We start from the raw sequence: 12786 nt of genomic DNA on the forward strand, positions 1-12786 counted from the left end.
TTTTTGAAAAATCTATATATTTAGGTAACCTGTGTTTTTGCCACTGATGACTGGTTGCTACCATCCTATGTACTAGTAGCGACAAAGTCTATTGAAAAGCTATCAAAGGTCTTTGTTTTTGATAAACCTTTCACGCGTTCTTTGAAAACTTGGAGGCATTTTTTTTTTACATGGTTGTAGTTCACCACACCGTGTAAGTTTCTGCTATTGTGATTATTTTGGAGCCTTTTACCTTGATCTATATTTCCAATGTGTTGTGTTGGTGAACGACTGTGTTTAGTTTTACATTGTCGGTAGTATAATATTTATTACACTTGTGTACTGTAATTGTTGTGAAAATAGAATCATAATTGGTCAATATCTGTTTCGGCATCCACTTATTACGGTGCAAGAGCTGTGGCAAAGGTTGGAGCAGCGAAATACATGACGCTCTGGTGCAGGCATGTGCAGATAGTGCTGGGCTCTTTCTCATGTTTGTTATATGTGGCGAAATCAGAATTTATTGACAACGGCTTAATTATGGATCTGTTTAGCTCTGGTTCGTACGTTTACCACTTCCAAACCACAACTCGAGTGTGCACGGCCCGGTACTCTTTAGCTGCAGCGCAACGTGTTTCGGCGCTTCAATCGCCGGTTACTCGCGCTGAGATTTTTCGGCTGCCACTGTACAAAAAAGTTAACATAAGCGGCAGAAACAAGAGCAGAACACTGAACCGGATTCTTCACAATGGTTTGAAAACGTCTTAAAACGGATTTTGACAGTGGTTTCGGTGAGTCTTTGGGTATTTGGGAACCCCTTTTCTAGACGAGGTTTTTTGCAAAGTTTTTAAAACCAGATTTAGACCGTCTATAAAATGGATTCAAGCCGGACATTAGACCAGATATACGGCGTTTTCTAGAGTATGAGCTTTATTCCGCGGCTTCCTTTGCACGTTTTCATCGTCTAGGATAAACGGCGAAAAAAACGTTATGTATCCATTTTGTGCTACCTGGGATCACGTCTCAGTGAACTTTAGAACATCGAAAGGAACCTTGCATCGATTCCAAAAGGACAGCATTATCATCACATTTTCGCTGGATGGATCTGTAAGGGGTAGCAGTTTATGTGGATCACACGATATAACGTGGCCTCAGGAAGAATGCAGCCATCTCGGCACGCGCAAGAACAGCTCGCCTTTTTAGCCGGTCACGCGCAAATCTTGTCGAGCTCGCTTTCACGTTTTATTACTACATGTTCGTGATGGCGCCTTGTAAGTGCGAAGCACTTTAGGGGCCCGGGGTGTCGTCGTTATCACGCTCAATAACAAGTGCTAAAAACCAGAGGCGTACCAACTATTTCTCAAATGGGGGGGGGGGGGGGGGGGGGGGCAAACCACAGATCTGACTCTCTCTCTCTCTCCATATATATATATATATATATATATATAATTACTATTATAATAAGTGAAAAAGCCTGGAAATGCATCTGTCAGGTATTTTTCTCTCAGGTAACAGACATATAGACCTATTTCACAATCACACGTACATGATGAACCATCGAGGCCCGAAAAATTATTTGAATTTGCATTTATTTCTTGTCGCTATAAAATCTATATGTGATGCAGGGACAAATGGCATTGAGCGCCCTGAGGTCCCTGATCCAACCCAGTAGCAGCAGTGCAGCTCACAAAAAAATGCATATTTGCTGCAGTCAGTTTTACTAATTAACGAATTTTACTTGGTGTTTAAGTCTACAGAATAAATGTATCGCTAGTTAAGGTAATAGTACTGTCGAGGTTATACAGAACGAAGTATAATCAACATAAATTACTCTCAATACTCAAAAGAAAGAAAGACGGCAGAGGTGTGCGAACTTGGTGAAGTACAACCCGATTTCCAGGGCAGCTGTTTCTTTTTCTCGAATAGTTGCAATAAATGTTTTAGTTTCCTGTGATTACATCACATACCTTGAAAAGTTACCCGTATATTAGTGTTCCGTTTTAAACCTTGTCCCCGTGTAATGCTTTGAAGCAATTCTTGCTGGAAATTTAATAAAGACAGTAATTCATCAATACACATCTTACTTCGTCAGAAAATTTCATTATCCCCAGATATAAACAAGATGCCTTGTATAGCTCACTGAGGACACCGAAGAAGCAACCTATACACATCCCGTATGATGCACGGGAACAAATGGGAAAACAAGGGTTTAGTAATTATCTGCAACACTTGCATTTAATCCAGGAAAGTGAGATTTTCGCAACGCACTGCGCTTAAAATTCTCCCTACTTTCATGAAATATAAAGTCCACATCTCATGCAATTGTTTTAGGAGTCGGGGAAAGCGGGGGGGTATGGCACCCTAGAACACGTCAATATGTAACTTTCTACAAAGGCTTGCAATTAATCCTACACAGAAAAAACATTTATCACTCGTCACTCAGGATATTGTTTCGTACTTCAAATACATATTAACACCGTGTCCCGCATAGTTTACTGAGGATACCGGGATCAACAACTAAATGCCGTGTATAAAGCATAAAAACTGGGTGAAAGCGAGTATTCAGTAGCGGTTTTTCTAGTACGTAAGCAATCACGGCAGTTCAATTTTCGGAACACGTCACAATAAAGTGGTCTTCATTTCTTCAAAATATAATATATCTGCTGTTCTTGCTCCTGCCGGGAAACAAGTAGTAGGGTGGCTTTTACTCAGAAACGGCCTGAAAATTAAATCGATAAAAGCAGTAGTGACAAAGGCCTTTAGAAAAAATTCAGTTAAGTGTTCTATTGGCACTGAAATGGCTCTTCACGTAATTCAACCGAGGTCACTTTCACGAACATACCACCTCGCAGACCCTCATGTAATGTCCCGTTCTGGGACCTTTGAGGTATCATGAATAAATGAACTTGCATATAAAACCCTAATCCGTTCTAAACTAGAATATACCAGTGCTATCTATGACAACCACCAGGTTAATATAATTGATTCCCTTGAATCGGTTCAGAACCATGCTGCCAGGTCCATTCTCTCTGACTACTCCTATAATACAAGTGTCTCAGCCTTAAAATCCCGGTTGTGTCTTCTCTCGTTCACCTCCCGCCGCAAAAGCGCTCGTCTTTTTTTATTTTTTAGGCTCTTTCATTGGCTGCCCACAGGTAACCAAATCATCATTCCAGCGCATCGTTTCTCCCGCCATACGCATCCCAATACTGTGTATCTACCACGCGCCCATTACACCACGTATCAGCGTTCTTTTTTTCCTGCATTCAGCCAGAGAATAGAACACCCTTCCTTCTGACACCACCCTCATTCCCGACATTTCCCGTTTCCAAACTGATATTGAAGAGAGAGAGAGGGAATAAACTTTACTAAAAAGAGCACGCGAGCGTACCCACCCCTCATGTATTGTCCCGTTCTGGGACCTTTGAGGTATCATGAATAAATAAATAAATAAATAAATAAATAAATAAATAAATAAATAAATAAATAAATAAATATACGATAAGTCGTGATTACACAAATAAATTCGGCAGTTACACCTGTAAGTGGTTTGATTGAATTTTGATGGTGATAATATATATATATATATATATATATATATATATATATATATATATATATACTGCAACGCTATGTAAACTATCTCTGGACGGAGATTCAGTAGTTCCAGCATTTGATAATCCAACCATTTCATGCAGTAAGGCTGATTCATGAGTAAGGCGTTGGGAGCGGCTGATTTAAATACTTTATCCGGACCTCTCCCCTCGCCCGAAGGTTAAATATATCAAGTCGATTGTTTTGTTTTTTCAAGTATGCTTAGGCGGTAATATTGCCACGAGGTCTCGAGCTGCGGCGAGCGCGAGCCAGTATTCAGGCAAGGAGAGAAGAAGAAGAGGTTTTTCGTTTTTGGGGTCAGCCATCTTCCTGGCTAGTACTCGTCTCTGCCGGTGCAGGACTTCTTGCTCTGAAGGCCTTCTGTTGCACGTGACAAACTGGTGGAGGTGCGGGGTAGTCCCAGCAAATGTCCTACACGCCTCCTGGTAGCCCTGTGCCTACAGTGACAACACCTGTTCACCGGGCCAGCCGAAGAGTCCGAGGATTGCCCCCTGAGCTTGGACCTCTTCCCGAGACTACGTCAGCTACGCACCAAAGCGGTATGGAAGGCACTACTAGTGCTGCTCACTATACGCTACAGAAAGTGCCAAAAGTCTTCCATGGCTCCATCCTTGAGGATGTCGAAGACTGGTTGGCTCAGTTCGAACGCGTCGCTGATTTCAATGGGTGGACCGATGCGAACAAGCTGAAGAATGTATACTTTAGCCTGGAGGATGGCGCTCGCACCTGGTACGAGAACCGCGAACCCTTCTCGTCGTGGAGCGACTTTTGTCGTCATCTGCGGGCAAGTTACGCCAATGCTGATCGCTGTGAACGCGCCGAGCGGGCCATTCAGTCGCGCATCCAAATGCCCAACGAAAGTGTGATGATGTACGTTGGGGACATGACGCGCCTCTTTCGTCGAGCTGACCCGGACATGGCAGAAGATAGGAAGCTCCGGCACTTAATGCGAGGGGTTAAGGAGCAGCTTTTCGCTGGCCTTGTTCGGAGTCCCCCGACGACTGTGGCCGAGTTCTTAACGGAAGCCACGACAATGGAAAAAGTGCTTCAGCAGCGGTCAGCAGTGTACGACTGGCAAATCAGCGTCGCGTCATCGATGGATCAGATCGGAGCTGCCGGAGGTAGCATCAACATCGACTCCCTCTGCGACCTCATCCGATCAGTGGTACGCGACGAGCTGCAAAGAATACACTGCCCGCCTGAACCTGCTGCGGGATCCATATCCAGCCTCATCAGGAACGAGGTGCAGCATGCTCTGCAAGTCCCGCTTGCCAGGGAGGTCACACCACCTGTGCCGACGGAGCTTCGGCGCGCATCATACGCGGAAGCTGCGAGCCGGTATATTCCTGCTTCTCCGCGCTTCGTCCGCCCCACACCTCACGATACACTTCCATCAGTGCAACCGATCCAGCACTTGGAGAACCGCCAACCACTTCAAAGAAAATCGGATGTCTGGCGCACACCGGACAGGCGACCGCTGTGCTATCACTGTGGCGAAGCCGGACATGTGTACCGTGAATGCCCATATCGCCGCCTTGGACTTCAGGGTTTTGCCGTCGACTCTCCAAGGCCAAGATTCGGCGAAAGACCAAGAGCCATTGAGGAATACCTGTCTCAACAGCGCATGCCACTGCCCTTGCGACGGCAGTCACGGTCACCGTAGCCGAGACGATTTTCCCCAAATTCCCGGAGCTCCCCAGTGGCGGCGCAGGGGCGTTCGCCAAGCCCTAGACGGGAAAACTAAAGACAGCGACCTTCGGGGGCGAGGCCGCTGATAATCGACGCGAGCAAGGCCTCCCAGCGACGCGACCAGGTACCGGCAGTGATTCGACAACAACTGAACTCGGAAGCCGACTGTCTTTGGATATACCTGTGGTGCTCGACGGTCACCATGAAGTCAGTGCGTTATTGGACACAGGGGCTGATTACTCGATCGTGAGCCGAAAACTAGCGACACACCTGAAGAAAGTAGTTACGCCTTGGTACGGAACACAAATTCGTACTGCCGGCGGACGTGTAGTCACCCCACTTGGTATATGCACACTCCGAGTTGGCATTCGTGGACGTACGTTTCTCTCCAGTTGCCTTGTACTTCGCGAATGTTCCCGAGACGTCATCCTGCGAATCGACTTTCTACGGGAATATGGCGCCATTATCGACCTGCGGGAGCGCACCGTGACCTTCTCGACAGAGAGAGCAGCAGACAAAACCGACGACAGCCATCTCAGCACGTTTCGCGTTTATGCCGACAACGTCGCGTTACCCCCCCGTTCGAGTGTCCTCGTTGATGTCGTGTGTGACAAGTTGCGTGATGGTGAGGCAGTCGCTGAAGGCAACATGTCGCTCTTGCTCACACTAGGTCTCTGCGCCGCTCGCAGCCTCGTCACGCTTCGTGACGGACGTTCTACGCTGCTTGTGACGAATTTTAGTAATGAGCACCGTCACCTTTTTCGTCGCACTGCCATCGCTCTCGCCTACCCCATAACAGAGACTGCTGAATGTTTTACGTCTGCATCACTGGACAATGCTCTCCAATCGACACCGGGGGCTGCGACGGCATCACTAAGCAAAGTAGACATTAATTCGACTCTACCGGAGGAACAACAAATAGCGCTGCATGAATTGCTGCTTCAATTCCAAGAATGTTTCGCCTCGTCCTCTAAGGTGCGTCAGACGCCCATCACGAAACACCGAATCATTACATATACCGACGTCTCGCCCATAAAACAACAGCCTTACCGAGTTTCGGCCAAAGAACGGGACGCGATACATACGCAAGTCGAAGAGATGCTTCAGGACGATGTTATACAGCCTTCCAAAAGTCCCTGGTCATCGCCGGTCGTCCTCGTGAAGAAGAAGGACGGAACACTACGTTTCTGCGTTGACTACAGGCGGCTAAACAGCGTGACTAAAAAAGACGTCTATCCACTGCCCCGCATCGATGATTCACTCGACAGACTGCGACGCGCCAAGTATTTTTCATCTATAGACTTGAAAAGTGGATACTGGCAGATTGAAGTTGATGAACGAGATCGCGAGAAAACGGCCTTTGTTACGCCGGATGGCCTGTATGAATTCAAAGTGCTCCCTTTCGGCTTGTGTTCTGCACCTGCGACATTCCAGAGAATGATGGACACTGTTCTCACTGGTTTGAAGTGGCATACTTGCCTCGTTTATCTTGATGACGTCGTCGTATTTTCGGCGACCTTTGAGGAACACCTGAATCGTCTGAAGACTGTGCTGGACGCCCTCCGCGCCGCTAACCTCACGCTGAAGCCAGAGAAATGCCACTTCGGTTACAAAGAACTTAAGTTTCTCGGCCATGTTGTGAGCGCGGATGGCGTTCGGCCTGACCCTGACAAGACCACCGCCGTAGCCTCGTTTCCTGTTCCCCGTGACAAGAAAGCAGTCCGTCGCTTTCTGGGGCTCTGCGCATACTATCGCCGCTTCATCGCCAATTTTTCTAGGATTGCCGAACCTCTGACTCGCCTCACACGAGAAGATGTACCATTTGTCTGGAATGAAGAGCAGGACGCGGCTTTCACCGAGCTGCGGGAGCGTTTGTAGACACCACCAGTTCTTGCTCACTTTGACGAGGACGCTGATACTGAAGTCCATACCGACGCCAGCAACGTGGGTCTTGGCGCCATCCTGGTCCAACACCAAGAGAGCACAGAGCGCGTGATAGCTTACGCCAGCCGTACTCTTTCACGCGCAGAAGCAAACTATTCCACCTCAGAAAAAGAGTGCCTTGCAGTGGTATGGGCGACCATGAAGTTTCGGCCTTACCTCTACGGTCGCCCCTTCAAAGTAGTGACCGACCACCATTCATTGTGCTGGTTGACCAATATACGAGACCCCGCTGGGCGACTCGCACGATGGAGCCTTCGTCTGCAAGAATTCGATCTGACCATCGTATACAGATCAGGCCGCAAGCACGAAGATGCGGATTCGTTGTCGCGTGCACCCACCGATGTTTGTGATCCGGCCGCTGAGGATGACAGTGGATTCCTTGGGGCCCTCACCGCAACGGACTTGATTGCACGACAGCGCGAGGATACCGAAATCCGCGCAATCATCGAGAACCTCGAAGGACGCAACTCTCCCATACCTCGACGCCTTTCTCGCAGTTTCTCGTCCTTCTGCCTTCGAAGAGGTGTCCTGTATAAGAAAAACTCGAACAGCAACGGCAAACCCTACCTTCTCGTCATACCTGCTGACATGCGCGACGACATTCTTCTTGCCTGCCATGGCGAGCCCACATCTGGTCACTTAGCCTCCTCCCGAACTCTCGCCAGAGTTCAACAGGCGTACTACCCACTGAACACACATTGGTCTAGAAGCCGTCTTCAAGACGTCTTGACAAGATAAGCAAGACGTCTTCAAAACCATTTTAAACGTTTACAGGACGTCTTGGAGACGTTCTGGCAAGATATTAAGACTTCTTGAAGACATCTTACCAAGATTTTGTCGGACGTCTTAAAACGTTCGGTAGCCGTCTCTAAGACCGTCTAATGCACCGCCAAATTTGGGATATCAGACGTCTTGCAAGACATCTGGTAGACGTCTTAAAGACGGCTAGAAAGCATCTTGCAAGACATCTTGCGAACGTTTTGAAAACGGCTACAAAACGTTCTGCTGGACGTTTTGAGGATGTCTTGAAAACGTTTTTAAATGCTTTAAACATCTACTTGCCAACTAAGGCATGACCTTTTCTAGCCGTTCGTATTTAGCTAATTAAGCCCTAAATTGTTTTACAGTATTTACAAAAGATAGTGAGTGTAAATATACTTAGTCTAAAGTGCAGAGGACGTGAAATCTGAACACGACGTAGGTTATTTCAACACAATGTATTCCATAAAGTTACCAAGTCTTCCCGTTGTGGAAAAAAAGTGAAGAAACAAATAAGGAATAAACACGGTGACTGTCAATATATACACACTATATTAAGTACAACTTTAGTTCAACACGTAATCTATTGTGAGCTAGGGGAAGCACTAGCATACTTTAAAGTCTCTAGAAGCTGAAATTACGTCATATTACAATCCAGATGGTCTGTCTCCTTCCGATGTCAACTATCCAACGAAATGTTGCGTAGCTTCAGTGATCTTGCTAGAAACGGCATACATTGCCCATTATGGTCCGGGAAGACCCAATATCATTTTACTTACGTTGTCAACACTGGTCAAGATTTGCAGATGGAATAATATCAAAGACTCCTGCAACACTATTACAGAAGTTTTCCTTGCATGGATGTTTGGCACACTCAAGAATTTAGATACACCAAACACCCTTCAATTATAGCATTAATTATAAAGGAATTTAGTGTCTCCTTGTTATCTGCTATATAGAGAAATCAATGAGGATGTTCGTATTCTTTGCAATATTGAAAAAAGGTTGGCTTTACCGACAGTACCAATCCCTATGGCCCATTTCTTACAACCTACCATAGCAACACTGAAACATTGGCAAAGCCACAAAAGCGATAAACACGTGTCAAAGCCACGTAGGCTTAACATTAAGCAAGATTGTTCACACAAATGAATTGCTAAAGTGGTCAAAGGTTTGAAAGAATTTTTAATAAATCAGTAACATGCCACTACATAAGCAAAATGTTTCTAATGCACTTCCTAGAGTTTTGCATTGTGGCTGTCTGTTATAATTGGTCACTTCACAATTCAGGGAACTGGCTTAGACATTTCCACAGGCTGATGATGCACCCGCAGAAAATTTAGCGCGTTCTAATGATGCTTGGCCTCAGATTTTGCACCTGCAATTAGAAGGTAAGACAAAAGATTAACAAATATGTTACAGTGAAACTTCGTTATAACGAAACAGGATATAACAAATTACTGTATACAACAAAATGACGTTCCCGCTGAAATCACCGAAGAGATGAATGTTTTTATAACCTCGTTTCAACGAAGTAAAATTATCCTGCCAATAGATACACCAAACTTCAGTTTTCTCCGAAAAAAGAAATGCACGACCCTTGCAGGCTCGCTTCTGCTTTCCGCAGGGTAGAGCACACATTCCTTGCCGATGTTTAAAACGTTTACGTATTTGCGTTGAATCCACCGTTCAACACTGGTCCTTGTCACCACTACGCGTAGGTGCGCATAAGCAGACTCTAGATCGTCGTGGCAATTCCTCTCACTGCGGCACCGCGCAGGCTAGTTAGTGCAGCTATGGGCGAGGCCTCAGAGATTGCGCCGGTGCAATTTCACAGGCCACGCCTCCCTGTGTGTACCACGTGCTGCTCGCACATGACGAGCATTGTTGGTGTCGCAGCGTGCAACCTATTCAACCGTCACCATTTCAGCGGTTTCGCGATGCTGGAGACGACCCAAATAAAAGCGGTAACGAAAGATCATCACATTGAAACAGAAGGCAGCTATCGGAAAGGCAATCGTGTCAGATGCTAAGAAGTGGTGTGTTAAGGACACCGAAGTTTCTTTTGCTGTTTTATCAGAAGTTCAGCGAGCACGTGGCCATGTAGTGGTTCTGCTGGCCGAAAAGCCGTCTTCTTCTATACAGGTTGAAATTTGTGCGCGACATTGCGCATGTATTGCAGTGAACGGCAGTAATGAATATAATGACGTAATTTTGGCTCCCCCTTGGGCTTCGCTATAAAAAGATTTTATTGCATATGACTGGTAAGAGTTCCGACTCATTTATACCGCAGCCTTGTTTGGAAACACTAACTGTTAGAAATCCGACCTAGGTATCTTCCGTATGCAGATGCAATAATGCCATCGCTGCGATTCGGCCTTATCTGTAGCCCCGGTAGCAAGCTCCCGATATACTACCGTGAAATCCGGATTCTTGGCGGTAACAACATCCTTGTCCAAGAAGGCCAGTGCCATGGTTGGAGGTTGCCACGTCATCCACAACTACATCGCAAGCGACATTTTTCGTTTTCAAATCATACACATGCTGCAAGCCCTTTTTCGAAATTGCATCTTTTGTTGATTTAAATGTAGTAGCAGTTTGCGCCGAAAAACAATTCTACACCGTGTCCTTCACATGTTCCTGATGCAACGTGCAGGCAGGAACATATATGCGCCGCGCGTCATAGGTTTTCAGAAAACGTGACAAGGCCTCCTCTTGGGACATGTTGAATGGCAGCGTCGACTCAAGGACGCGCGGCCAAGCGAGGTCACTGGTCAACTTGAACGATGTTCTACGCAACGAATGAAACACTTCCGGGGTAACCGCACTCAGAATGTTCGCGACGTAATTTGAGCCAGGCGCGTAGCCCGGATATTTTTTTCAGGGGTGGGGTTGGGGGAGCTAAAGCACTGCGATCGTCCTGACTGTGGTGCTTCGTTCTTTTAAGCTCCCAGGCGTCGGAGAAGCGTTGAGACGCGAATGCCCATAATAGCCGCACGTTCGAAGGATACGCGCCTTTGTTAATATAGGCGACGTGCCAGGCACAAAAGGGAGCAGGGCGCCGGCCTAAAGAAATAGACAAAATTTGGAGAGGGGGAGGGGCGGAAGCCCGGTCACCCACCCCCACCTGATACGCCACTGCCCTGAGCGTTCTGATTTAGAGCAAATTTGCCGGGATCGCCGTAAAATTTTTGCTTTAAAATCCTCGCGACCAGAATTCTGACAATGACTTGCACAGATTACGTCCGAGTGAGCATAACCGGAAATGTTCATTCGTTACATGAAATATCGTTGAGGCCTGCCCCATTGCCCGCCACGCGCGCCCTCGAGCTCGCACGACCCTCGCCTATGTCACTTGAGTGAGCAAGGCCATCGCAATTGTTCTGAAACCCTATGAAGTCAATGTCCCACGTTTAGGCCCGCTAGTTGCAGCATGAACAGGCAGATGTGAAGATTCAGAAGATATGTTCCAAGCATTGTATACAGAACAGCCTGCGCGAATCGCGACTATCTTTACATCAGCGAAAGCAGTCTCTCTGAAACCGCTTGAAGCAAGAAATTATGTCAAAGAGATGAATTAAAAATGAATCAGAAGTGAAGAAACAATGTCGTTTACATTGCAGTTGCGGAGCACGTGGCAGGCTGAATATGCCACCGACGAGAAAAGGCTTCTATCATTGCTAAAGAAACTGGATTTGAAAAGAGTTTCCCGAATACCTTGCTATCCAGACTACAGAAAACTACAGAAAAAAGAAAACGCTGTATCGCAACGATGGCAATATCCTGCCTGCAGACGCAGAATGCCGTCGTTTCGAGCAGTTCGTGTTTTGATCAAGGCTTCCGTACGTCAAATTCTTATTAGCACTTTTTGATCGGCGTCCTTTGTTTTTTTTTTTGTTTTTTTTTTCTTGTAACATGAACTCCAGAACCAAGAGAAAACATAAGCCAGATGCAGCATTGAATTTGAACTGATTATCCTAGCTGTTGCAAAGTATGCAAGTCAATGTGAGCAAAATTCTACGTATTAATCATTCTTGTGGTTTAAATTAGGACTGATAGATTTGTCAATAACCAAGTGAAGAAGCATAAAAAAAAATTCGGTCGAAACTAGCAGTTAATGAGGACACAAAAATGCATATGCCGCACATACAGGCCACACTTAGAATTTATTTATTTAAAGGCGCAAACGATTTGACATTGCATCCGTGTGTTATTCTTAAGGCCAACATCTTGTTCTGTCATTACTGAGGCCTCAATGGCGTATTCACTTTCTTCTGTCATCCTCGCCTCAGTGGTAAGCTCAACCTACTTAGCGGTTGGTTCAGCTTACCGGTAACAACATACTCAATTAAAATGACAATTACATGACAAGCGCCATAGGCTAGTCATATCACTACTTCAAACCATTACGTTATTAAGCACCTAGAATAGCATGTCAGGCGAATAGCCAGGCTACCATCTCCAGCATTTCATTAAACAATGTTTCTCTCTCTCTCTCTCTCTCTCTCTCTCTCTCTCTATGTGACACAGAAAGCAGCCTAACGTAATGGTTTGAGGCATGTGATATGACTGGACCATTGCACTTGCCTAAGTGCTATCTGCCACATGCAATGTTTTTTTTTTTTTTTTTAATTTGGATCAGTTAAAAAAAATAAAACCTTGTAGAATGAGAACATACGGTATGTTCTCATTCTACATGGTCCTTTTTATTTCAGCTGAACTAAATTTTAAGAACATGTGGCAGACAGCACAATTGTGCTGTCCAAATTGTTCTAAATTACTCGATGAGGTGGCCTATTA

Source organism: Dermacentor silvarum, chromosome 1 (assembly GCF_013339745.2).
Source record: "Dermacentor silvarum isolate Dsil-2018 chromosome 1, BIME_Dsil_1.4, whole genome shotgun sequence".
Lineage (NCBI taxonomy): Eukaryota > Metazoa > Arthropoda > Arachnida > Ixodida > Ixodidae > Dermacentor > Dermacentor silvarum.